At 40.0% G+C, this 25,166-nt stretch overlaps 1 protein-coding gene across 3 annotated transcripts in view; it reads right to left on the bottom strand.

The window, feature by feature from the left end:
- Positions 1–25,166, bottom strand: part of COL4A6 (collagen type IV alpha 6 chain) — a 345,428-nt gene that overhangs the window by 302,838 nt on the left and 17,424 nt on the right. The window lies entirely within an intron of this gene.

Below are 25,166 nucleotides of genomic sequence, written 5' to 3'. Positions count from 1 at the left end.
TCTAGAGGGATGGGATGGGGAGGGAGATGGGAGGGAGGTTTAAAAGGGAGGGGATATATGGATACCTGTGGCTGATTCATATTGAGGTTTGACAGAAAACAACAAAATTCTGTTAAGCAATTATTCTTCAATAAAAAAATAAATTAAAAAGAAAAAAAATTATCTTTCTAGATAATTGTGCACTATCAAAAGTGTCCGACTCCTTGCGACCCCATGAATCGCTGCACACCAGGCCTCCCTGTCCATCACCAACTCCCGGAGTTCACTCAGACTCGTGTCCATCGAGTCAGTGATGCCATCCAGCCATCTCATCCTCTGTCGTCCCCTTCTCCTCCTGCCCCCAATCCCTCCCAGCATCAGAGTCTTTTCCAATGAAGTCAACTCTTTGCATGAGGTGGCCCAAGTACTGGACTTTCAGCTTTAGCATCATTCCTTCCAAAGAAATCCTGGGCTGATCTCCTTCAGAATGGACTGGTTGGATCTCCTTGCCGTCCAAGGGACTCTCAAGAGTCTTCTCCAACACCACAGTTCAAAAGCATCAATTCTTCGGTGCTCAGCCTTCTTCACAGTCCAACTCTCACATCCATACATGACCACAGGAAAAACCATAGCCTTGACTAGACGGACCTTTGTTGACAAAGTAATGTCTCTGCTTTGCAACATGCTATCTAAGTTGGTCATAACTTTTCTCCCAAGGAGTAAGCATCTTTTAATTTCATGGCTGCAGTCACTATCTGCAGTGATTTTGGAGTGCAAAAAAATAAAGTCTGACACTGTTTCCACTGTTTCCCCATCTATTTCCCATGAAGTGATGAGACCGGATGCCATGATCTTCGTTTTCTGAATGTTGAGCTTTAAGCCAACTTTTTCACTCTCCTCTGTCACTTTCATCAACAGGCTTTTTAGCTCCTCTTCACTTTCTGCCATAAGGGTGGTGTCATCTGCATATCTGAGGTTATTGATATTTCTCCCAGCAATCTTGACTCCAGCTTGTGTTTCTTCCAGTCCAGCGTTTCTCATGATGTACTCTGCATAGAAGTTAAATAAGCAGGGTGACAATAAACAGCCTTGACATACTCCTTTTCCTATTTGGAACCAGTCTGTTGTTCCATGTCCAGTTCTAACTGTTGCTTCCTGACCTGCATATAGGTTTCTCAGGAGGCAGGTCAGGTGGTCTGGTATTCCCATCTCTTTCAGTATTTTCCAGTTTGTTGTGATCCACGCAGTCAAAGGCTTTAGCATAGTCAATAAAGCAGAAGTAGATGTTCTTCTGGAACTCTCTTGCTTTTTCGATGATCCAGCGGATGTTGGCAATTTGATCTCTGGTTCCTCTGCCTTTTCTAAAACCAGCTTGAACATCTGGAAGTTCATGGTTCATGTATTGCTGAACCCTGGCTTGGGGAATTTTGAGCATTACTTTACTAGCTTGTGAGCATACCACCCTTATTATGTATTTTTTAAATAATTGTATTTATTATTTTTGCTGTGCTGGGTCTTTGTTGCTGCATGGGCTTTTCTCCAGCTGCACTGAGGAGGGCCTACTCTACATTGCAGTGTGCAGGCTTCTCATTGCAGTGGCTTCTCCTGTTGCAGAGCACAGGCTATAGGGCACATGGGCTTCAGTAGTTGTGGCATGTGGCCTCATAGCTGCGGCTCCTGGGCTCTAGAGCACAGGCTCAGTAGTTGTGGTGCATGGGTTTAGCTGCTCCATGGCATGTGGGATCTTTCCGTAACAGGGATCAAACCTGTGTCTCCTGCATTGGCAGGTAGATTCTTTACCACTGAGCTACCAGAGAAGCCTCATTATTGTATTTTTGATATCTATTACATCTGTACTTTTATCCTCTTTTTAAAAAAATTACTCATATTGATTATTTGATTATGACCTTATTCTCCTGTCAGAGGTTTCCAGTTTTATTATTCTTTTCAAAGAATCAACTTTTGATTTTAACGATGCTTTCCATTGCATCTTTATTTTCTATCTCATTAATTTATGCTCATATTTTAATTTTCTTCAACATTTTAGATTTATTCTATTTCTTATAACTTCTTTTAAGGGCCTATACTATTAATTTTCAGCCTTTCATTGTTATAAGCATTGAACACTGTATGTTTTCCTCTCTACATACCTTTTACTATATCCCACAGTTTTGATATGTGGAATTTTTATAATTCAGTTTCAGTGTTTAATTTGCATTTATGATTACTTTTTGAATGTGTGATTTTAATGTCTAAATGCAAGAGGATTAAAAATTTTTATTATTGATTAACTTAATTTCAATGTGGGTAGAAAACATGCTCTGTAGATATAGACCTCTTTGAATTCTGTTGTGATTTGCTTTAGGGCACAAGACATGGTCAACTTTCATGTATGTTTCATGTGTGTTTGAGAAGAATGTATATTCTCTAATTGTTGGGCATAGTGTTCTTTATATTAATACATTCATTATCTCAAGGTTGTTAACTAGGTTGTTCAAATATTCCACAGCTTTTCTAATTTTTTATCTGCTTTAAGGATAGTGAAAGTGAAAGTCACTCAGTTATATCTGACTCTGCGACCCCATGGACTATACAGTCTATGGAATTCTCCAGGCCAAAATACTGGAATGGGTAGCCTTTCCCTTCTCCGGGGGATCTTCCCAACCCAGGGATCAAACTCAGGTCTCTTGCATTGCAGGTGGATCCTTTAACAGCTTAGCAACAAGGGAAGCCACTTTAAGTATAATATCAATAATTGAGGGCAGTGCTTTGAAATCTCCCTGTAAGATGACAGAGTTGTTAATTTCTTCTTGTATTAGTATTAAACTTTGCATTCCATTGTGAGTGATCTGCTACCAGTTTTCCAACCCTATCTTTCTGTCTCTGTCTCTTTTTCCCTCATCCTGTTTTGTATATGTTGTGCTTCCTGAATATGCTTATTCATGTATTTCAGCAGTTCTGGAAAATTCTCAGTGATTATATCTACAAATAGTGCCTCTCTTCAATTCCCTCTACTCTTCCTTCTGAGGCACTAATTAGATATAACTCAAGTGTTCACATTCTGTACTCCATCTCTCTCTATTTTTAAAAATATATTCTATCTCCTTGTATTTTTGTCTCTATTGTAGGTAATTCTTCTAGATTTTCTTCTAGCTTACCAATTCTTTCTTCACTTGTGGCCTGAGGTATTATTTTAACCAGTCACTGCATTTCTTATTTCAATAAATACATTGCTCATTTCTAATAAATAAGTTCTATTTAATTGACTAGAATACAGGATTTCCACCAATGGAGGGGAATCTGGGAACTTTCAGGATAATAATTCAATAAATAAGCACAATTATTTTATTTTTAATAGACCAATTATACCTTATTTTAATAAAGAAAAATAATGACTTGCAGAACCACTTCATTTTTAACTTTTAAATGTATATATATTATTAATCCATTCCAATCAGAACTATAACATTAATCATCTTTATATGCTTGACTTCCAGGAATTTATTTCCTTTGCTCATATGATAGCTCATAAACCTGATATAAATTTAGTACTTAATTATTGGCATGGGATGGAGGAGAGACAGAAGCAATCACCCTCATGTGTAGATTATCCTTTTCCCAGGTTTTCAGAAGAAACATTGACCAACAAGCTACCAAAAGTTTTAGTTTGTAGAAATTTCATCACTAAGTAATGGTGATTATCAATTCACCTCATGTGTCATATGTGATGAGTGAAAACGTTGAATGGCAGAAGCCCACTGAAGAACAATGGCTTCTAATTGCTCATTTGATCATATCCAAACTCAAGAGCACACTATTTAAGAATCTTTTATTTAGCTTTGTCTCAGTACCCAATACCTCATCTGGCAGGCATTTCCTAGCAAATATAAATCGCAATGTCTCATCTATTGGCTCATGCTTAGCACTATGTGATGATTTAATGATGTCGAAGTGAATGACACAGAACTGAACACTGGCCATATATCATTACCAATTTTTCATTGTTGATCTCATTCCTTGTTTTCACCAAAAGTAGAGTTTGAGCCATTAAATTAATCCCACATATTTTGGGTTTTGATTATATTTAAATCAGTCCTTTAGAGAAGTGTTTGCCAAATGCTCTTTTTTTTTAAACAGTAAGTCCTTGCTCACCCCTACCCAAATCATTCACCCCCACACAGAGTAGAAATGAAGGTGCTCTAGTTAAGCACGCAGCTAGTGAAGCATGTTCTAGAATGAGTGAAGTGGCCGCACAGCCTCTTCCTTGCAGCAGTCTCAACAGAGCTTCTCAGACCCTGGCACTTTGAGGAACAGTTTGAAATCCACTATTATCTTTAAGTATGTTGTAAAGTGCTTGAGGTCAGGGCCCTCTTATATTTAGCATGGACAGGAAACATTTGTTAAATATTAATGTTGTACCAGTGTTCTATTCTCAGATCTGTTCTTTTTATTCTATATGTTTTCCTTGAGTAAGCTCATCCATTCTTATAGTTTGAACTACCATCATTATATCCATTATTTACATGTGTGTGTATATATATATATATATGTATATATTGTTTTTCATTCAGTCATTAAGTTGTGTCAGACTCTTTGCAATCCCATGTACTGTAGTACGCCAGGTTCCCTGTCCTTCACTATCTCCTGGAGTTTTCTCAGATTCATGTCCATTGAGTTGGTGATGCTATCTAACCATCTCATCCTCTGCATATTTCAAGCATCAAACCTCTACCAAGAACTAGTACATCCAACTGTCTCATGGTTATCTCCACTTGCACGGATCAAGGGACACTGGGCACCTCAAACTTAAAACATCCCAAACTGATGTCAAGTCTAATTCCTCCTAAATCTCTCCCTCTTCATGTATTGAATCAATCATTGCCATCACTAGACACCTAAGATGCGAGGCTGAGTAATTCATCTTTTTCTCATCCCATGTGCACCAAATAAAAAATACTATCAGTTTTATCTCCAAAATATCTCTTGTGAATCTGTTTTTTCCACTCCACTTCTACAATTCTTGCCCTGGTTCCTGCCCTTATCACTTTTTACTCACTGTACAACTCAGAAAAACTGTCACCCAATCATTCTAATAGGCACCTAGTATCCACCTTTATGCTAGAATTTTCAAGCAGATCATTATCACGTAGATGATACATTTCAGGCTTCCTATGTTATTCAAGATCCTTCTTGATCTGGCACTTGCCTATCCTGGGTTTGTTTTTCATTGATTTCTACCTGGCACATGATGTTTTTCTAACACTGAACTGTTTGGAGTTTTCCAAACACACCAGGCTGGCTTTTGCCTTGGTTCTATGCTCAGTTCAGCAACTTCTGCTTTAGTCTTTCCTTCCATCTTCACCTTTTTCCCTGGAAAACTCTTTTCTATCTTTTAGGATGTCCTAGCAGCAGCAGCATGGAGACTTAATTAAGTGCTTCTCTCCTCTTTGCTTTCATAATATTCTTTGCATATTTCAAATAGTGAAATTTGCTCAATCGTGTCTGACTCTGTGTGACCCCATAGACCATACAGTTCATGGAATTTTCCAGACCAGAATACTGGAGTGGGTAGCCATTCCCTTCTTCAGGGGATCTTCCCAACTCAGGGATCGAACCCAGGTTTCCTGCATTGTAGGCAGATCTTTATCATCTGAGCCACCAGGGAAGCCCAAGCAGAATGCTATGCAATAAATGCAATGGAAATCTGTTTGTGTGTCTATTTCCCCTGCTAGATGTTTAACTCCTTGAGGGCACGGACTGATCATGGTGGTGGTAATGATTGTGGTTACAGGGTACTGTGGAAGAAAGAAAGGCAACAGTCATCTCTGTAAGGAATGGCAGCCTAAATTTCCTGCTGGATTTTTAAGTACAGGTGGTATTAATATATAGCTAGTAGTCATGTACAGATGTGAGAGTTGGACCATAAAGAATGTTAAGTGCTGAAGAATTGATGCTTTCGATTGTGGTGCTAGAGAAGACTCTTGAGAGTCCCTTGGACAGCAAGAAGATCAAACCAGTCAATCCCAAAGGAAGTCAACTCTGAATATTCATTGGAACAACTGATAACCGAAGCTCCAATACTTTGGCCACCAGATATGAAGGCTGACTCATTGGAAAAGACCCTGATGCTGGGAAAGAATGAGGGCAGGAGGAGAAAGGGGTGATAGAGGATGAGACGGTTGAATGGCATCACCGACTCAATGGACATGACTTTGAGCAAACTCTGGGAGACGGTGAAGGACACAGAAGCATGGCATGCTGCAGTTCATGGGGTCGCAACAAGATGGACATGACCTAGCGACGGAACAACAACAATCAAGGGTTTATGGCATCTGTGATTTTAGTACCAGAAACCTCAATTCTAGCAGTGAATTATATGTAATCAAATGGCTTTGACTATGCTATGACTGCTAATGACTTTTAGATGGCTGCTAAGAGTAATTTTCACAATCAGAAACTGTCAAGCCTAAAATCAAATGTTTCTTGCCTCTCCTATTAGTGCCAAAATGCAAGCTCTCAGGAGGGCCCCAAACTGGTTTGAGAAGGAGGACCAGTGACCTCTTAATGACTGTTGAACAGAAGTAACTTGTTTTTCTTCTGTAGTGGATATTAAGTCCTTCAAAATCTGAAGGTTCTAAATGAGAAGTTGAGGATCTCCTTACCTATGTAAAAGTCAGGACACTCAATTAAGGAGATAATAAAAGAATACCAATGTTGGATAAAATTGAGTGGAAGACCAAGAAGAAAATTCAATTTTATGTGGGAAGGGGTTTAGGGGTGTTGGGATGTTCTTTCAAGTCCAGTGAAGTGAACTTGAATAGAGTTGTTCACTCCCACTCACATTTCAGCCTGAGTGCTGCCTCCTGTCAGGATCAGCAACAGCATTAGATTCTCATAGGAGCATGAACCCTACTGTGAACTGTGCATGCAAGGGATCTAGGTTGTGTGCTTCTCAGGAGAGTCTAAAGCCTGATGATCTAATCAAGCATTATGGTGTGTTGTATAATTATTTCATTATATGGCACAATGTAATAATGATGGAAATAAAGTGCATAATAAATGTAATGTGCTTGAATCATCCCCACCCCCACCCCTATCTGTGGAAAAATTGTCTTCCATGAAACCAGTCCCTGGTGCCAAAAACGTTGGGGACCGCTGTACTATAGAACCTAGAGTGAGTATTTGACAGAGATGGACATTTAAAATGAAGCATTTTATGATGTTGTAAGATACATTGGAAAAGGTGTTTCCTACCAAACAGAGAAGATCCAAGGACCTAAGGAATAAACTGAATAATTCTATCACTATATAATTTAAGGAATTCAAGCAGATGCTGCTGCTGGTGGTGATCACAACAGTGCTAGTTAGTATATACTAATTGCTTGCTATGTTCCAGGCATTCTGAAAAGTCTGCAAAATTCTTTAAAGATCTTTACATACAATATCTTATGTTCTCTCATAAACTCTTGAGCTAGGTACTATTATACAAACAGAAACCAAGGTTCAGAGAAGTGAAGTAGCTTATACAAGTCCATACACATTTTTTCTATTAATAATCTTTTAAGTGTTAGTTATTAAGACAAACTCTGCAACTATTTTTGATTACTATATCTATGTGAACTTTACTTTTTTTAATCGTGTGGAAAACAAAACACAAAACAAATTGGATTACATTGACAAAAGACTACAACTGTCATCCTTAGCAACTAGTTTGATTTTTTGCACTGAACATATATATAAATATTATATACATGAACATATAAAAATTTCAAACTATTCTCCCAAATCATCCCACCCTCTCCCTCTCCCTCTGAGTCCAAAAGTTCGTTATACACATCTGTGTCTTTATTCCTGTCTTGCATACAGGGTCGTCATGTAAGAACTGAATCGCCAGTCCATGTCTGACGCAGGGTGCAGCATGCTTAGGGCTGGTGCATGGGGATGACCCAGAGAGATGTTGTGGGGAGGGAGGCGGGAGGGGGGGTCATGTTTGGGAACGCATGTAAGAATTAAAGATTTTAAAATTAAAAAAAAAATTTCAAACTAATAAAACCTTTATTTTATGTTTTCCATATTATGGCTCTTTGTATGACTTCATGTGGGTGAAAAAGAGGTAAGTTGCTGTTCAACAAGTTTTGAAAACCACTGTTCTAGAGCATTTGAGGACTGCCCTTTGGGAATTAAGAAGAGATACAGCCTAACTGAAATATTCAGGATCTTTGGTGTCTATAACTGGGAACCTAGTGGTTGCAATACCTAGCTTTTTAAGCAGTCTATATTCACAGAAGGCATAATCACCTTAGGTAGAAGGAACTTGGTTTGAGTTTGTAAGGAGAAGAATTTAGCAAACTCTTGTTCCTGAGCTGCGGCCCACAGAGCTTTCCAGAGACCTATTATAACAGCCACAAAGACAGGAAGTTGCTGTTTATTATTATAATAATTATAACAAAACCATGACATTGGGAACAACAACCAGCAATCAAGTGAGTACTATGCTGTACATGTGCTAAGTTGCTTCAGTCGTGTCCAACTCTTTGTGACCCCATGGACCCCAGAGTAGCCTGCCAGGCTTCTCTGTCCATGGAATTTTCCAGACAAGAATACTGGAGTGGGTTGCCACTTCCTTCTCTAGGGGATCTTCCCAACTGGGGGATTGAACCTGTATCTCCTGCATTGGCAGGTGGATTCTTTACCATTGTGCTACCTGGCACATTTATTATTATTACTATTTCATTTATTCCTCAAAACAATCCTAATATGTGGGGACTACTATTCCTATTTTACCAGTGCAAAAATTCAGGCTTGAGTAAATGTGAAGGGGTTAAATTACTTCAACAAGTCCTCATTGGTAGGAAGTAGAAGAACTGGAATTGAACTGAGGTCTATTTAATACTACCTCCTGTGTTTTCACAACTATGACAAACCCTGCTGCCCCCAGTTAGCTCTGTAAAAACTGCATTCTGCTATTCTCTTTATGTCTCCTATATGCGAGACAGCAAAAGAGACACAGACGTAAAGAAGAGACTTTTGGACTACGTGGGAGAAGGAGATGGTGGGATGATTTGAGAGAATAGCATTGAAACATGTATATTACCATATGTGAAACAGATGACCAGTCCAAGTTTGATGCATGAAACATGGCACACAAAGCCGGTGCACTGGGACAGCCCTGAGGGATGGGATGGGGAGAGAGCTGGGAGGGGGGTTCAGGATGGGGAACACATGTAGTACACCCATGGCTGATTCATGTCAATGAATGGCAAAAACCACTATAATATTGTAAAGTAATTAGTCTCCAATTAAAATAAACAAATTAATTAAAAAAAAACAACTCAACATTCAAAAGTAGTAGGAAAGGATGGCAAAGCATCAGGCAAAGAAGGGGGTTGGATACCAAATCTCGTGCTGAAAGCTATGACCCTAAATCTCAATAGCGGCACTGTATGGTAAAGGGCAGAGGATAGTCTTCATTTTTCCATTGAATAGATACTGAGACAGCCCCCAACAATGTTTCCCCTGAACTGAGCATGATCAACACTTCTGTGTATCTCAAGCAGCTCATTCCAGGCTTGTCCCATGAAGTCTTCTCCAGGATCCTCCTCCTATCATCCAGGAGAAAGATCCTTGGGGAAGGTGAGAAATTGACAATAAGGAAAAAGTTTCTCAGTGGCTGTCAAGCATCAGCTCTGAGGGTGTTTGGAAATTGATCAGTATGTTTTATGAAGGTTGTGCATGCATACATAATTAATATAACTCATCAATAAATATCTCTTCAATGACTGACTATCACAATATCATGGTCAATAAGACTTATTTTGTACTTCCTAACAGAAGTCCCAAAATTCATGTTACTTTACTACTGCATACTTCCATTTTCTTTGTGACCTTTGCATGAATAACTCAATTTCCATCTTGTATGAAAGACAAATGAGTTGTGTGTGTATTTTTTTAAGCTTAGACAGAGAATGTTTTCTCCTAAACAAACTCTACACTGGGCCACTTAGGACAATATTTCCCAAACTTTTAATAACTGTTATCTGTCTAGACATCAACTCATACTAGAAAAGCAGAGAAAGCTGTCAAAGGGTAAAACAATCAACATCTGCAAAGATGAAGAATTTGAGCACAGTAGAGGTAGATTAAAAAGTAAATAAACTGCACTTCAAATAGTCATTAATGCACAAGAAAGATAAGCACAGAGGTGGGCTAAGCCAGGCACAGTAAATATCTTTTCTTAAAACTCTTGCCAGTAAATCATAATTACATACAGGATCATCAAGTCTTTTTGAGAAGGTACCTTTCACTTGGTAAGTGGCTGCTGCTGCTGCTAAGTCGCTTTAGTCGTGTCTGACTCTGTGCGACCCCATAGATGGCAGCTCACCAGGCTCCCCCGTCCCTGGGATTCTCCAGGCAAGAACACTGGAGTGGGTTGCCATTTGCTTCTCCAGTGCATGAAAGTGAAGAGAGAAAGTGAAGTCGCTCAGTCGTGTCTGACTCCTCACGACCTCATGGACTCAGCCGACCAGGCTCCTCAGCCAACCAGGCTCCTCCGTCCATGGGATTTTCCAGGCAAGAGTACTGGAGTGGGTTGCCATTGCCTTCTCTGTTGGTAAGTGGACAGTGTCTTAAAAATATAAGAAAACTACAGAAAAGATTGACGATTATAGTAAGTTCATGTTGCAATTTCCTCTGGCCGCCAATTGATAGGAAGTGGTAATTAGTTTTGGCTCCTCTGTGATAGGGAAGGAAGATGTCTGAAATAATATAATGTTCATGTTCTGTGGGGCCTTGTGTGCACATTCACTATTACGTGAGAAACTGGCTACAACCTTGTGAGATGTACAGGGCAGATACTGTTATCACCATTTTGCAAGTGAAGAAATTCAGGAAGAACTGAAGTGAAATACCGAAGGCCCCAGTGGTAGGGCCAGAAGCCCTGCAATTGGTACCCAATGAGTTTCCACTACTCCTATCCCTTTGAAACAAAGGTTAGATAAGGGTACTAGGTTATCTATGAATTTTTAAAAAATTTTACACGAATGTAATTTATCTAGGATCTTCTAATCTAATGGCAGAACAGAGATGTACTTCAATTGCCTTAGAACTGTAAGTACCTGAGACCTGTAAATGCAGGGCACCTGTGCATGCCAGTGTTGACCATTAAGCTTTATTTTAAAACCTGCAGGCATTTCAAGTGCATCTCTTTAGTTTCATTTTTCCCTCCACTGCTAGTGAGAGGGAGGTGATGCTCAATGTTGAGGGCAGGGGTGGGATCAGAGGGAAGAAGAGAGATTTTTGGAGACCACGAATGTGAGGGGTTTCCCAGGTGGCTAGGTGGTAAAGAATCTGCGTGCCAACGCAGGAGACACAGAAGACTCGGGTTTGACCACTGGGTCAGGAAGGTCTCCTGGAGAAGGAAATGGCAATAACTTCAATATTCTTGTCTGTGAAATTCTATGGACAGAGGAGCCTGGCAGACTACAGCCCATGGGGTTGCACAGAGTCAGAGATGACTGAGCACATAGGCATGCATGCAAGGGAGGCCATAGCAGTGCCTGTTGTGCTGGAGGCTGCATTTCACATGCTAAAGTAGGCATTTTCACAATAGCACACCTAGGTCTTAATGAAGAGGAGCATGAGGTAAGCCTTATCAGGGGGGAAAAACCCTCACAGGAATAACATTAGTGTTTGTTTTAATAGAAAAGCAGGAAATGTGTTTTGGAACCCATCCAAAAGATCTGCCCAGTAAAAGGAGTGAGAAATGGTGTCAGTAGATTTGTAGGCTTATCTAGCTTTCCCCAAACAAGCACTGCATGTAAATACTGGTTTATTACTACCCACTCTAATTATATTAGTTAGATGATCTGGCACAACTGAGGACAAACAAAGATTTATATTCTCTCAGAAGTATCAGATGCAGGACAGTACACTGGCTAGAGTTTCTGTTAATATATCCCTCTCCCAAGAAGCTTGAGAACAGAGGTGGTCTCTTGCTGCTGAACATGCCTTAAGCCTACTGTGTGAAGGAGCATTCTGCTTAATCCAGGCCTGTCATAAATTCAGAAAGGATGGGGAAGCAGAGGTGAGGGGTAAGGGGGCATCATTATCATAATGTGCCATGAGGGGGCATTTTCTATGTGTAGGAGATCTGTGGAGGGATCTCACCACCCTATCCCTGTCCCCTGTGAATGAAAAATGTGGCCTGCCATATCATCAACCAAAGGACTTGAAAGTGGGCCTGAGGGAACTCAGGATGAAAACCAAGGGGCTGCCAAGCCCTGAGCCACCATACCATCCCCAGTGGTGTACCTTGAGGGCACTCAGGATGGGAAAGAACAGGATACTGGCCTTCGATAGATAAGGTGCATATCAAAGGAATGATTTCAGTGAACCCAGACTCTTGCATTTTCCCATACAAAGAAAAGCACTAAATCCATTAACTTAAAATATCTGGTTTTCTTTAATTAGCAGTGATAATCTTTTGATGTTCCAACTACTAAGTCTTTCTAGCCAAAACCCCTATATATTCTGGCTCCTCCCTTACCTTTTTGGAGCAGTTCCTCAGAGCTATCCAAGAGGCTGCCTCCCCAGCTTGAGTCCTCAGGTAGTAAGCCAAATAAACATAATTCTCAACTTTCAGGTTATACAATTTTTTTTTAGTCGACACCCTACTAATTTGATAAAAATGCTAAACTGCCTTTGCCTCTCCTGTGACCTTTTGGCACCCAACTACACTGAATGGAAAGGGTGCCCAGTTGACATAGGAAAGGCACCGGGATTTTGACAGCCAGCGCATAAGGATTCCAGAGGGTACACACCTGTTAGCTGAACAAAGGCATTTCCCTGATCCAGGAAATAAAACATTGACTTTCACGTTCAGCTAATTCAACAAAATTCTGGCACAATCAGTTTGCACAGCCTGGAGTACTGTGAAATTGACTTGGTATATATATGCGTGCCAAATAATCAAAGCTAGGGAAGTGACTTTCTTTAGAAAGGTCTTCTTAGTCTTTACTGGGCAGTGTATATCATTTGACATATCTGCTGTTGTTTGGGGAAACTGAAGGTTGGGAATATCTTCTTGTGGAATTTGTAAGAGTAGGTTATATACTCTGAATGTTCAGTAGTATTGATGGCATACAGGAGGATTGCTACCTCAGTTAAAGTAATATGAGGTAAAAAGACTTAATTTGGGATCATCATGTTAGGGAGTTGGCACCATAGTCTCACACAAAATTGTGTAAAGATGTGGATCTCCAGATGAAAGTATTAATGTTAAAGTTTGGGTGTAGAAAGATGATAAGAGTTAACGTTCACACATTTTAAAAGAAAAGAAATAGGCTGTAAGATGCTTCCTTGGTGGCTTAGATGGTAAAAGAATCTGCCTGCACTGTAGGAGACCCGGGTTCAATCCTGCAGGATACCTGGGTTTGATCCCTGTGTCGGGAAGATCTCCTGGAGAGGGCAATGGCTACCCACTCCAGTATTTCTGCCTGGAGAAACCCCATGAACAGAGGAGCTTAGTGGGCTACAGCCCATGGGGTTGCAAAGAGTTGGACAGGACTAAAGGAACTAACACTTTCACTTTTTCATAGGCTAGAACTGAGTCAGTGGATTGCCTGGCTTACAAAGTTAATCATAACACTGGGGGCTAGGGTCAGTCTAGCAGATTTGAGCTGATTCAGGACCCCAAAGGGAAAAGATAACCACACCATGCTTATACCAGCATTCAGGCAATTCCCACTGCTTTGCTGGAAACAGGATGCACTGGTTTTGCCTGGCTTCTAGATAGCTTATTCAGAACTAGTTTCCCAGCCTAGGTCCATGGCACTCTGGAGGTTCACAGAGACTGAAGGCAAGGTAGGAGTTAAACATCTATTACCACTGGTTTTCAGGGACCATGTGGATAATATCTAATGGTTCTCACTATGCAAAGCTGTTCACAACCATTACATCCTCAAGAGATACTAATTAAAGGTTTCATTCCCTCCCGATCTCATGTGTTACAAAATGCACGGGTTGAGGGTTAAATCTCTGGCCAGTGCACCGAGCAAAGAGAAATTCATAGAGACATGGAAAATGCAGTGTATGACGATTTTTAATGGAACTCTCTAATCAAACCTCTCAGAGTTATGCTCAGTAGTCAGTGACTAATAGGTTGTGGAGGAAAAGATTATATTCAATCTGCCTGTTAACTACAAGACTTTAATCAATTTCAGTGGAAAATGCTCTGAGGCAGAAAGAAATATAATAGGGCACTGACCTAATCTCTCAGAAGGCTCTGTGCCACTTTCTCTTTTCTCTCCAACTGGGGAGATACATTAGTTGAGACCATTCCTAAGTGTATTCTACATCAGTGCTGAGGAAGAAGAGGGCCCTCTTGCTCAATGAACCACACATTTCCTTAGCTACGAACTGCTGAAAGCTGACTCTCCCAATATAGTTGTATTTCATCACACCAGAGCATCTGGAGGGCCTCGTTGAGGGGTTGTGGCAAGCCCGAGGGCTCAAAGTTCTGCCCTCTTCTCTAAGAAAGCCAATAAAATCCTACCTCTAGCATACAGCATGATGAAAACAAAACACATCTTTGAGCCAGATTTGGACCATGGGTCACCAGTTTGTAACCTCTAGTCTAGACTGTAATTATTAGAGGATTTTAGAGAAAAGGGAGATTAATGGAGGCCAGAATGGTAAAAGCATGGTTTGCAGTAGTGCCGTTTGAATCGACTTTGGCAGGTGAGTAGGATTTCTCTTCTTCCAACTATTTCGTTTCATGTAAACATACTTTTGAAAGGCCTACAAACAACACCCCTCCCCACACAATCACCATTCTCTATCTGCACATATCTATACCTCCATCAACTTAGAATCAGGAAAACATATCCTTTTTCCCACCTATGATATTTATCAAAGAAGGAGGGAAATTGATTTACCATCTTGCAACTCAAATTTATAAGGAAACTTTCCTGATTATCTTCTTCCTAAATGGGCTCTCCCCTCAACCACCCCCAACTTACTACTCTAGGACTTAATGTCTGTACCATTTATTTGGTTCACAGAAGAGACCTGCAATAAAATAGCAGATCTCTTCTTAAGATGGGATATATCAAGTCACAGGATGGACAGAAAAGCAAATAAAGTGGGATTGTTGGAAGACTGCTGAATTCAGGTTGTAGCTGTGTGAATGAGTTTTCTACTTATGAGCCAGGTGATCACTTAAAATCAGTTAGCTTCAGTCCCTTTCATATATAAAATGGACATAATAATTCCTACCTCTCTCATATTAACTGCTGCTGCTGCTGCTGCTGCTGCTAAATCGCTTCAGTTGTGTCCGACTCTGTGCGACCCCATAGACGGCAGCTCACCAAGCTCCCCCATCCCTGGGATTCTCCAGGCAAGAACACTGGAGTCGGTTGCCATTTCCTTCTCCAATGCATGAAAGTAAAAAGTGAAAGTGAAGTCACTCAGTCGTGTTTGACTCTTAGCGACCCCATGGACTGCAGCCCACGAGGCTCCTCCGTCCATGGGATTTTCCAGGCAAGAGTATTGGAGTGGGGGTGCCATTGCCTTCTCCATATTAACTGCTGAGTGTGTGCTAAATTGCTTCAGTCGTGTCCGACTAGGCAATCCTATGGACTATAACCCGCCAGGCTCCTCTGTCCATGGGGATTCTCTCAGCAGGAATACTGGAATGCGTTGCCATTTCCTTCTCCAGGGGATTTTCCCAACCCAGGGATCGAACCCAAGTCCCTTATTTCCCTGCATTGGCAAGCAGGTTCTTTACCACTAGTGCCATACAACTGCTGAGTAGCTCAACTCAAATAACATACGAGAGCCCTAACACAAGTGTAAAAGTTATGTCGTCATTATTATTCATCAATCCAGCCTGTGAGAATGGGTTGTTTAAAGTTCACTCTGGAAGAATGATCAATCTTTCTATTTACAAGTTGTAAAAAGCAACTCTCATTACATATTATTCCTTGTTCCTAGTAGCCTTGCATGACAAGAGTTTGTAAGGAACACATTTTGAGCTGCACATGGGAGATTAAATTTATATAAAGAATATCTGACTATATTGTTCAGGCACCTCTTGAGAAATAATAATGAAGACTGAAGAGAGTAAGCAAATAAACACAAGTAAAGGCAAAGTAGCCAGTAATGCTGAATGAAAGGAAGGTGATTATCCAGGGGAATCCAGGCCAAAATACGTGTCACAGAACTATGAGCCCACAGATTTGAAGTCTTCATTGTGACTTAAGTAAATGTTTGGCTTGGGCATCTTCCTAGTAACCATTTACACATTCTTTTTCATTTTTCTTCCCTTCCCTTCCTTACTCCTACTGATTGGGTAGTGCAAATTAATGGTTAAGAATGGGAGACTTGGGTTTAGTCAGACCTTACTTTAAGTCCCAGTTTTGCCATTTGCTTTTCTGAGTCTCAGATATCTCATTTGTAAAATGGGATGATAATAGAAATTAAGGCACAGAGTCTCTCTAGTAGTGATCCATGCTCCCAAATGATCCTTTGCCTCTTTCTTTTTTCCAGATGTTCAAGTTGGTTTTATTTTTTTGCTTCATATATGATATTATACATGTTTCAAAGCCATTCTCCCAAATCATCCCACCCTCTCCCTCTCCCACAGAGTCCAAAAGACTGTTCTATACATCTTTACCTCTTTCAAAGTTACCCTGGCCAAACCCTCAGCAAAGATTTAAAAAAAATATATTCTACACTAATGTGTAAATGACTTGTACTTTCTAGAGATATATGTAATTAAGGATAATGTCTAGGAGTATCAATGACCAATGGAATGGATCTATAGGAGTTTAATTTTATACAGTATGTGATAAACAGCAAGTAAAACATTTAGACCCTTCTGTAGTAGGAAGTTCTTGGAAGATTATATAGCTTAATGAATAGCCATATACTAAAAGCAAGTCTTATCTCAAATTTATTTTATTTTCCTAGCTCTTCCTCTATTTAAGTATAAACTCTTAACAATCCAAGTCAACAGGCATTTATCAGGTGCCTGTTGTGTGCCTGATATCATGTTAGGTGAAAGATATATAGTAACTGAGGATTAGTTTCTGTCTCCTTTTTAAGCAATATATGTATATTTGCATGCATGCCAAGTTGCTTCAATTCTGTCCAACTCTTTGCAACCCTATGGACTGTAGCCCACTAGGCTCCTCTGCCCATGAGATTCTCCAGGTAAGAATACTGGAGTGGGTTGCCATGCCCTCCTCCAGGGGATCTTCCCGACCCTGGGATTGAACCCACATCTCCTGTGGCTCCTGCATTGCAGGCGGATTCTTTACCACTTTACCATAGCCACCAGGGAAGCCTGTGTGTATATATATACACACGCACACACTTTCAACTGTTCAAGAGGAGTCAAGGCTGAATACTATAGTAGCAGAAGGTGATGGGAAGAAGTTTTATACCTTAAGCAAGTAAGAAGTATGTGAGCCTCCTTTTTTTCATCCTCAATGAGTATAAAATTGTACAACATGTTTCCTTCCTATTTCATAGTGTTCCTGCTAGGATCAAATGAGATAGTACACATAAAAGAGATTTGTTAACTGCATACAAATATTAGATACTGACAAAGTTCTCATACTACGATGGGAAAAAGACTGTTCAAGCAGAAGCAACTGTGAATGAAAAATGTGACCTGCCATATTAGCAAACAAAGGGTGCCTTCAGTCAAGGCAGCCACCCCCAAGAGTGCACCTGAGGGGACTCAGGATAGGAAAGAACAGTATACCTGGCCTAGATAGCAGAGGTGTATATTTAAGGGACGATTTCACTCAGCCCAGACTCTTGCATCTTCCCATAGGCAGAAAAGTGCTAAATTCATTAACTGGAAGTATCTGGTATTATTTAATTAACAGCAATCTTTTGACAGCAATCTTTTTGTTGGAAAATTCCTATATATCCTGGTTCCTCCCTTACCTCTTCAGAGCAATTCGTCAAAGCTATCTGAGAGGCTGCTTTCCAGGTTTTAGTCCTCAGAAATTTTGCCAAAAAAAACACATAATTCTCAATTTTTAGGTTGTGCATTTTTTCAGTCGACACAATCCACTGCAAGATGGAGAAACTGCCCAGAGGAATAAAACAGATGAGCTCTAGGGCCTTTCACCAAAATGCACTACCTGATATCAACAGTACCTTGAGCAAACAGGGAAGGAAGATCCTTTCACCCTACTATCCTTGGGTTGTTGTGAGGGTGAAATAAAATTGTAATTAAGATCCTTAGTACCAAGACTGGCAGATGGAATGATCATCCTCTTTTGCTATTTTATTATCGGTGCTAGCAGGAAATAATTTACATACAATAGCTTAAGCTAAGGTCATGCCTTTCAGAGCTCTGGAGTGAGAAATGAAAGCACTAGTAAATTTTCATCAAAAGCCTGCTAAGTAACCTGTAAGAATTCTCCAAAGCCAGTAAGTAACCTATATTTCAGCAGACAGGAGTCTTCCCCCTAGCAGCTGATTGTTACATGTACTATAGGTATGAAATTAAAATAATGTTCACTTCTGCACAACAAAAAGGACTAAAACTTCACTGCTGTCAGTTTCAATGCTTATTAATGGAGATGAATGTAGAGAGAATATTGTTTTGCCTAACATAATACTAAAAATCCAGTATAAAATCCTACCTTGATTTGGATAGGCTAATACAATGTATATGAGAGCAGAAAATTACTTCTAAAATATTCTCCTACTGAGCCTGCCAAATTTATAGAATCCACATTTACAGAAGACACTGTTAGGTAGGTAGAACAAGGAAAAGGAGTCCAAAATGGTGGTGGCCACAGACAAGGAAGGGAAAAGCCCGCGAAAATGAAACAAAAGAAGGTCCAAGGACCGGAGTGAGGACCTCAGATAAAACAAACAACACTCCTGGCTGGCCCAATTTACATAGGACAGGCCTAGGGAGAGATAAACATATAAACAGAGGAGCCAGAGCCAGCTTTCTCTCTCCCGCGCGCTGGGGAGCTCTTCTCCTCGTCTCTTTAGATCGACGTGCCCTCACGCCTGAAAGATGGATTTTCCTGCTATCTTTTAAATAAAATAGAGCTGTAACACTGATTTGTCTAAGAGTTATAACACAGTCCATTGGAGACCTGAGAGCTATAACACGGTCTATCCAAGACCTGAGAGCTGTGACACGCCGAGGGGGCTTTAATGTCCGTCACTCCAAATCTTTGTTGTGACAATACAAAAAATCGAGGAACATACACTCGCGTGACAACACCATTCCTAATCTCACATAAATAAATTTATACTGACAAAAACAATAAAAGTGCAGACTTCTTAACCTTACAGTCAGGTATTATGTTTTAACTTAAATAATCCAGTTCCAATGTACATTTATAATGTCATTTTCCACTACTAACTTTTTATCCTAATATTCTTCAGAAAGGTTTTTTCTCCACCAGGATGTCCACATATTATTCACTGAGGGCACAACCAGTGTAAATCTCAGGGCCTATCTATTTGTTTCAATGGTAACTTGTGTGATTAAACTCTCAAATTTTTTTGTGTTTTTAATTCAGAGTGGTATCTCATATCCTTCAGAACTCTAAGGAACTCTAGAATGGATTCATGGATCTATCTGAGAAACACCAACATGAGAAAGTGAAATCTTATTTTATAATGCCTTCTGATAATGCATTGCCATTTTATGGAGTTTGACTTTATTTTTTATTTAGTTTTCAAACAATTATTAAAAGATTTTTTTCTATTCTTTTTCAAATTATTTTTCCATTTAGGTTATTACAGATTATTGAGCAGAGTTCCCTATGCTATACAGTAGGTCCTTGCTGTTTATCTATTTTAAATATACCAGTGTGTACACGTCCATTCCAAACTTCTAGTCTATCTCTTCTCCCATATCCTTTCCCACTGGTAACCATAAATTCATTTTCTAAGTCTGGGAGTCTGTTTCTGTTTTGTAGTTAAATTCACTTGTATCATTTATTTTAGATTCCCCATATAAGTGACATAATATGATACACAATGGAATATTGTTCAGCCATAGAAAGAATGAAATAATACCATTTGCAGCAATATGGATGGGTCTGGAGATTGTCATACTAAAGTGGAGTGAGTCAGACAGAGAAAGACAAATACCATATGCACTGCCATTTTAAAAGATAAGCACTGGTAAAAGAATTCAACATTAGTATGAGTGAATACTCAGAAGGATTATTACCAGTTTGATATAGGAAAATGTTTCTTAAACTTAAGAATTTATAGATTTCCAGGAATACATTTGGTGTTGCCATATGTTGCCACATTTGGTGTTGGAGAAGACTCTTGAGAGTCCCTTGGACTGCAAGGAGATCCAACCAGTCCATCCTAAAGAAAATCAGTCCTGAATATTCATTGGAAGGATTGATACTGAAGCTGAAACCAATACTTTGGCCACCTGATGAGAAGAACTGATTCATTGGAAAAGACCCTGATGCTGGGAAAGATTGAAGGCGGGAGGAGAATGAGACAACAGAGGATGAGATAGTTGGATGGCATCACTGACTGGATGGGCATGAGTTTGAGCAAGCTCCGGGAGTTGGTGATGGACTGGGAAGCCTGGTGTCCTGCAGTCCATGGGGTCACAAGGAGTTGGACATGACTGAGCAACTGAACTAAACTGAGGAATACATTTACTAATACTCAAATGGTGATAGACCACAATATGAGAAGCAGTGGTGCTTTTCTAGCTTCTCAGTGATTTGACACAATGTATTAGATCCTATTGGAAGGATTCTGGCTCCCCTGACTCTAAGAGTATCTTAAGAAATTCTTAGTTGTTTCTTAGTTGATAACATCTGCAGTTGACATAAATATTTTGAACACTATTTTTCTAGTGATGTGAATAAATCCACTTTCTTTATGTAAAAGTCTAATATTTATACTTACAGTTGCCATAAAAAGGGCTTCCCAGGTGGCACTAGCGGTAAAGAACCCACCTGCCAATGCAGGAGATGTAAGAGATGCGGGTTCAGTCTCTGGGTTGGAAAGATCCCTTGGTGGAGGGCATGGCAACCTGCTCCATTATACTTGCCTGGAAAATTCCAAGGATGGAGGAGAGTCCATGGGGTCACAGAGAATCGAACACGACTAAGCACACATATACAAATGCCATAAAAAAAAGTGAAAAGGCATTAAAAACTAGTTCATAGGCATGGAATGCAAATGATTATGATTATCCTTATAAAAATCTCATAGCAGATTGGCCATGAATTGATACAACAGTTATTAAAATTGGGTGATATGAACATGAGGGCATATGATACTGTTCTCTCTGCTTTATTCATGTATAACATTTTCCATGAAAAAAAAAATGATCTAGTAGCTAAATGACTATGGCAAGGGACTCTGTGAAAAAATATTATGGAAGATATTATATCACCACAGATAGAACATAAGGGAAATCGGCTTTGACCTTGCACTAACGGCCAGTGTCCTTAGATAGCCAGCCTTGTGCTTCTATTATATGACAATAATGCTGGGTTTTAGTGTTCAAAGAGTAATCAAGATCACTTGATGCCAGAAGACAAATTATTGGACCAATTCAGAATATTGTTCTAATGAGTACTGTGTGGCACTCTTTAAAAAGGCTACTTCTTCCTAAGTTACAATTTATATCATTGAATTTATACAAAATGACATATTTTTCTGTTAAGCCTAGGCAAAGGTTCATGTTACCTGCAGATGACAGTCTCATTGATTAGGGCTTTTTTATTAAACCACTAGCAACAGTAAATTCAGTTAACACAAGAAGTGCCGTTGAAGAGCTTAATAGTAAACTATACCTGAGAAAAGCCCACAGAAGTTCACACAAAAACTAACTCCAAGTTTAAATAGGTTGACACAGTTTGTGCAGTAATGCTTTCACCAGGAGATATGGATACCATTTGTAATTTGAAGACTTGAGCATCGTCTTGCATTCTAAATACTAGTGAGAAACAAGTCTGTAACAACACAATACATGTAATGCGTTATTCTAGATTGAGATAAGGTGTAAGTCATTTGTTTGGGACTTACAGATAGTCAGGATCATGTGTTTGATTCATTCAGGGCCAGTTGTTTATTTGCTTCAAGAAAGAACACAAACTTATTGGCATCAGAATCCCAGGAATCTGATTTTATGACATGGAATTCATCAAAAGACTCAAAAGGAGACACTGAAATGGAAAATTCCTTCTGTTCAAGATTAAAGACTAGAATCTGAAGTTACCAGTCATCTCTGGTAGTAAATTACAGAGTTGCCTGTTAGACAACTTTCTTTATAATAGGGCCTGGTGTAATAAAAAGAAAACAGACTCTGAGTCAGAAAACCTGAGTTCTAGTTTGCACTCAGTCATTTAATCCCATCTTTACGGTTAGAGGATTACAGAATTAAGCGATTCTGTTACTTACAACTGTAAACAGCAGGCAGCGAGGGTGAGCCCAAAAGATATTGAAACAAAGCTATTCCCAGTTAATACCTCTGTATATCATAGCAGTGTGCAACTGCAGAAATACCAAAGAAGCTGGAGGAATTCAAATCAAGGGGGAAAAAATCCTTGCATTAAACAATACAGCTTTCTATGCTATGCATAATAATTACCAAACTGATTAAGGAGCTTGGTTTTTGCAGAATCAAATAAACCAGAATGAGTGAAACTGAAGGGAAGTGACTTAGCAAGATGTCCCAAGGGAAGGGACAGAGCTAGAGACACCAGTGATGTCCTTCTACAGGGAATATTAAATAACAGTGTGACTGAATATCTCCAGCTCTCCACCTTCAGGGCACATGGTAGGAATGCCCTTCTCGGCTTCCAATTGGTCTCTGATCAAGGATGATCAATGGTATATGAAAAAAATGATATGTGCCATATTCAAAAATAAGATTTAATTGGTAGCCCAGTGTGAGACCCCCAGAGCTTGCTTTCTTTCCCTCTGCCACAATGATTAGTAGTGTCCCAGATGGCAGCTGTTCCCTCTGGGTCCTAGATTGAGTACCACACAATGTCCCACAGATGACCCATGATGGACTTACAGTATGAACAAAAAATAAACTTTTGTTATTTTAAGCCACTGAGATGTTGGGAGTTGTTTGCTATAGCAACATAACTTATCCTATACTGACTGAAGAGATGGCAGTTATGAGGTCAAGCACTTTACCAAACAGAAGGCAAAAATAACTTGACTGATGGGCCTCAGTAAGGGCTTTGGCCCTACTCAGAGATTTGTGCCCTCAGATATTATAAGGTTCTGTTATGCATATAAACAAAAGTATGTCACTGTTACTGGCAGCTAACAGAGAATGTGAAAAATAAAGAGGACAGTTCAGGACAGAGCAGACTCAGGGGACTGGTAACTTGATATAAATCCTTCCTCTCATTCTGTTCCAAGTAAATAGTGACTGAAAGTCATAAGGTTCTTCAATGGCCTGTCCAGGATAACTGGCCCTAGGCCAGTTTGAAACCAGCAGGTGCCCTTCGTAATACAGTTGGCGCCTACAATTTTTAGTCTATTTAGTAGCAGAGTGGTAAAAAGCTGAACAAACAAGGAAAGGAGAACTATCCTTTTACCATCTGAGGTTCTTAAAGGAGACCAGGCTGAGAACAGTGTTACAAACTTTAGGGGATGAATTTTAAAACTATATCCCTATGTAATTTAAGGCTACCTCAGTTCAGTTCAGTTCAGTTACTCTGTCATGTCCGACTCTTTGCGACCCCATGGATCGCAGCACGCCAGGCCTCCCTGTCCATCACCAACTCCCGGAGTTCACTCAGACTCGTGTCCATCGAGTCAGTGACGCCATCCAGCCATCTCATCCTCTGTCGTCCCCTTCTCCTCCTGTCCCCAATCCCTCCCAGCATCAGAGTCTTTTCCAATGAGTCAACTCTTCACATGAGGTGGCCAAAGTACTAGACTTCACCTAAATTATTTTTTCTTGAAGACTCTTAGGATCACTGATCCTGCCCTAACCAGAACTAGTCATAGGTATAAGGCTACTCCTAGGCTAATGAACAGCACTACAGAAAGCTGAGGCAGTAATTGTCTCTGTCCATTCACAACACCTTAAACAGAGGCTGGGGATGCACCACAGTGGTATGAGAACTGTTGTTGTCTTAGTTGCTAAGTCATGTCTGACTCTTTTGCGACCCATGGACTGTAGACTGCCAGGTTCCTCTGTCCATGGGATTTCCGAGGGAAGAACTCTGGAGTGGGTTGCCATTTCCTTCTCCAGGGGGTCTTCCCAACCAAGGGATCAAACATTTTCTGCCATCTTCTGCCAACAGCTACAATTTACTGAGCACATATAACAATCAGGTACTTTATGAACATTACAGCTAACCCTCATCATCATATGAGGTAAGTATCATACTTTTTGAATGAGGAGACTGAAGAACGTCAAGAGAATGCACAAGCCAAGGTGAGGTAGAGAGTCTAGAAGGAGAAGTGCTACTGAGTAAGACGCTACTGGTAGTTCAATGAGGATAGGGACTGAGAAGAAGCAATTGAATTTGGTGATTAGGAAGTGACCTTTAAGAAATCAGTCTTAGTGAATTTGTTGGGGAAAAAGCCAAAGACCAAGAGCTGAACAATAAAATGGGTGGCAGAAAAAGATATGCATTAACTGTAGACTATTTTTTCATAAACTCTGGTACTTCACATACAACTTACTTTTATGCATGTAAATCTCATCAAAGCTATGGATCTTTCCCCCAGAAAAATAGATATGCATACCTAATTTTACACACAATTTCAGGGCACTTATAGACCCACCTGAAACCCATTTAGAAACTCCATCTTAGGAATGAATGATATATATTAAATTCAAGATGGTGGGGATGGGACTGGAAGTGATATACAGGTGGTTTCAACTGCATTGGTAGTATTTTATTTCTTAAGCTGGGTGATGGTCATATATTCATTATGTTTATTACATTATTGATTGATTTGATTTGATTTAGTCGCTCAGTCGTGTCCGACTCTTTGCGACCCCATAGACGGTAGCCTACCAGGCTCCTCCATCCATGGGATTTTCCAGGCAAGAGTACTGGAGTGGATTGCCATTTCCTTCTCCAGAGAATCTTCCTGACCCAGGGATCGAACCCGGGTCTCCCGCATTGCAGGCAGACGCTTTACCGTCTGAGCCACCAGGGAAGCCTTACATTATTATA

The sequence above is a fragment of the Ovis canadensis genome, chromosome X (assembly GCF_042477335.2).
Source record: "Ovis canadensis isolate MfBH-ARS-UI-01 breed Bighorn chromosome X, ARS-UI_OviCan_v2, whole genome shotgun sequence".
Taxonomy (NCBI): domain Eukaryota; kingdom Metazoa; phylum Chordata; class Mammalia; order Artiodactyla; family Bovidae; genus Ovis; species Ovis canadensis.
The sequence above is the reverse complement of the archived record's forward strand: the minus strand, read 5'-3'. Positions and strand labels throughout refer to the sequence as shown.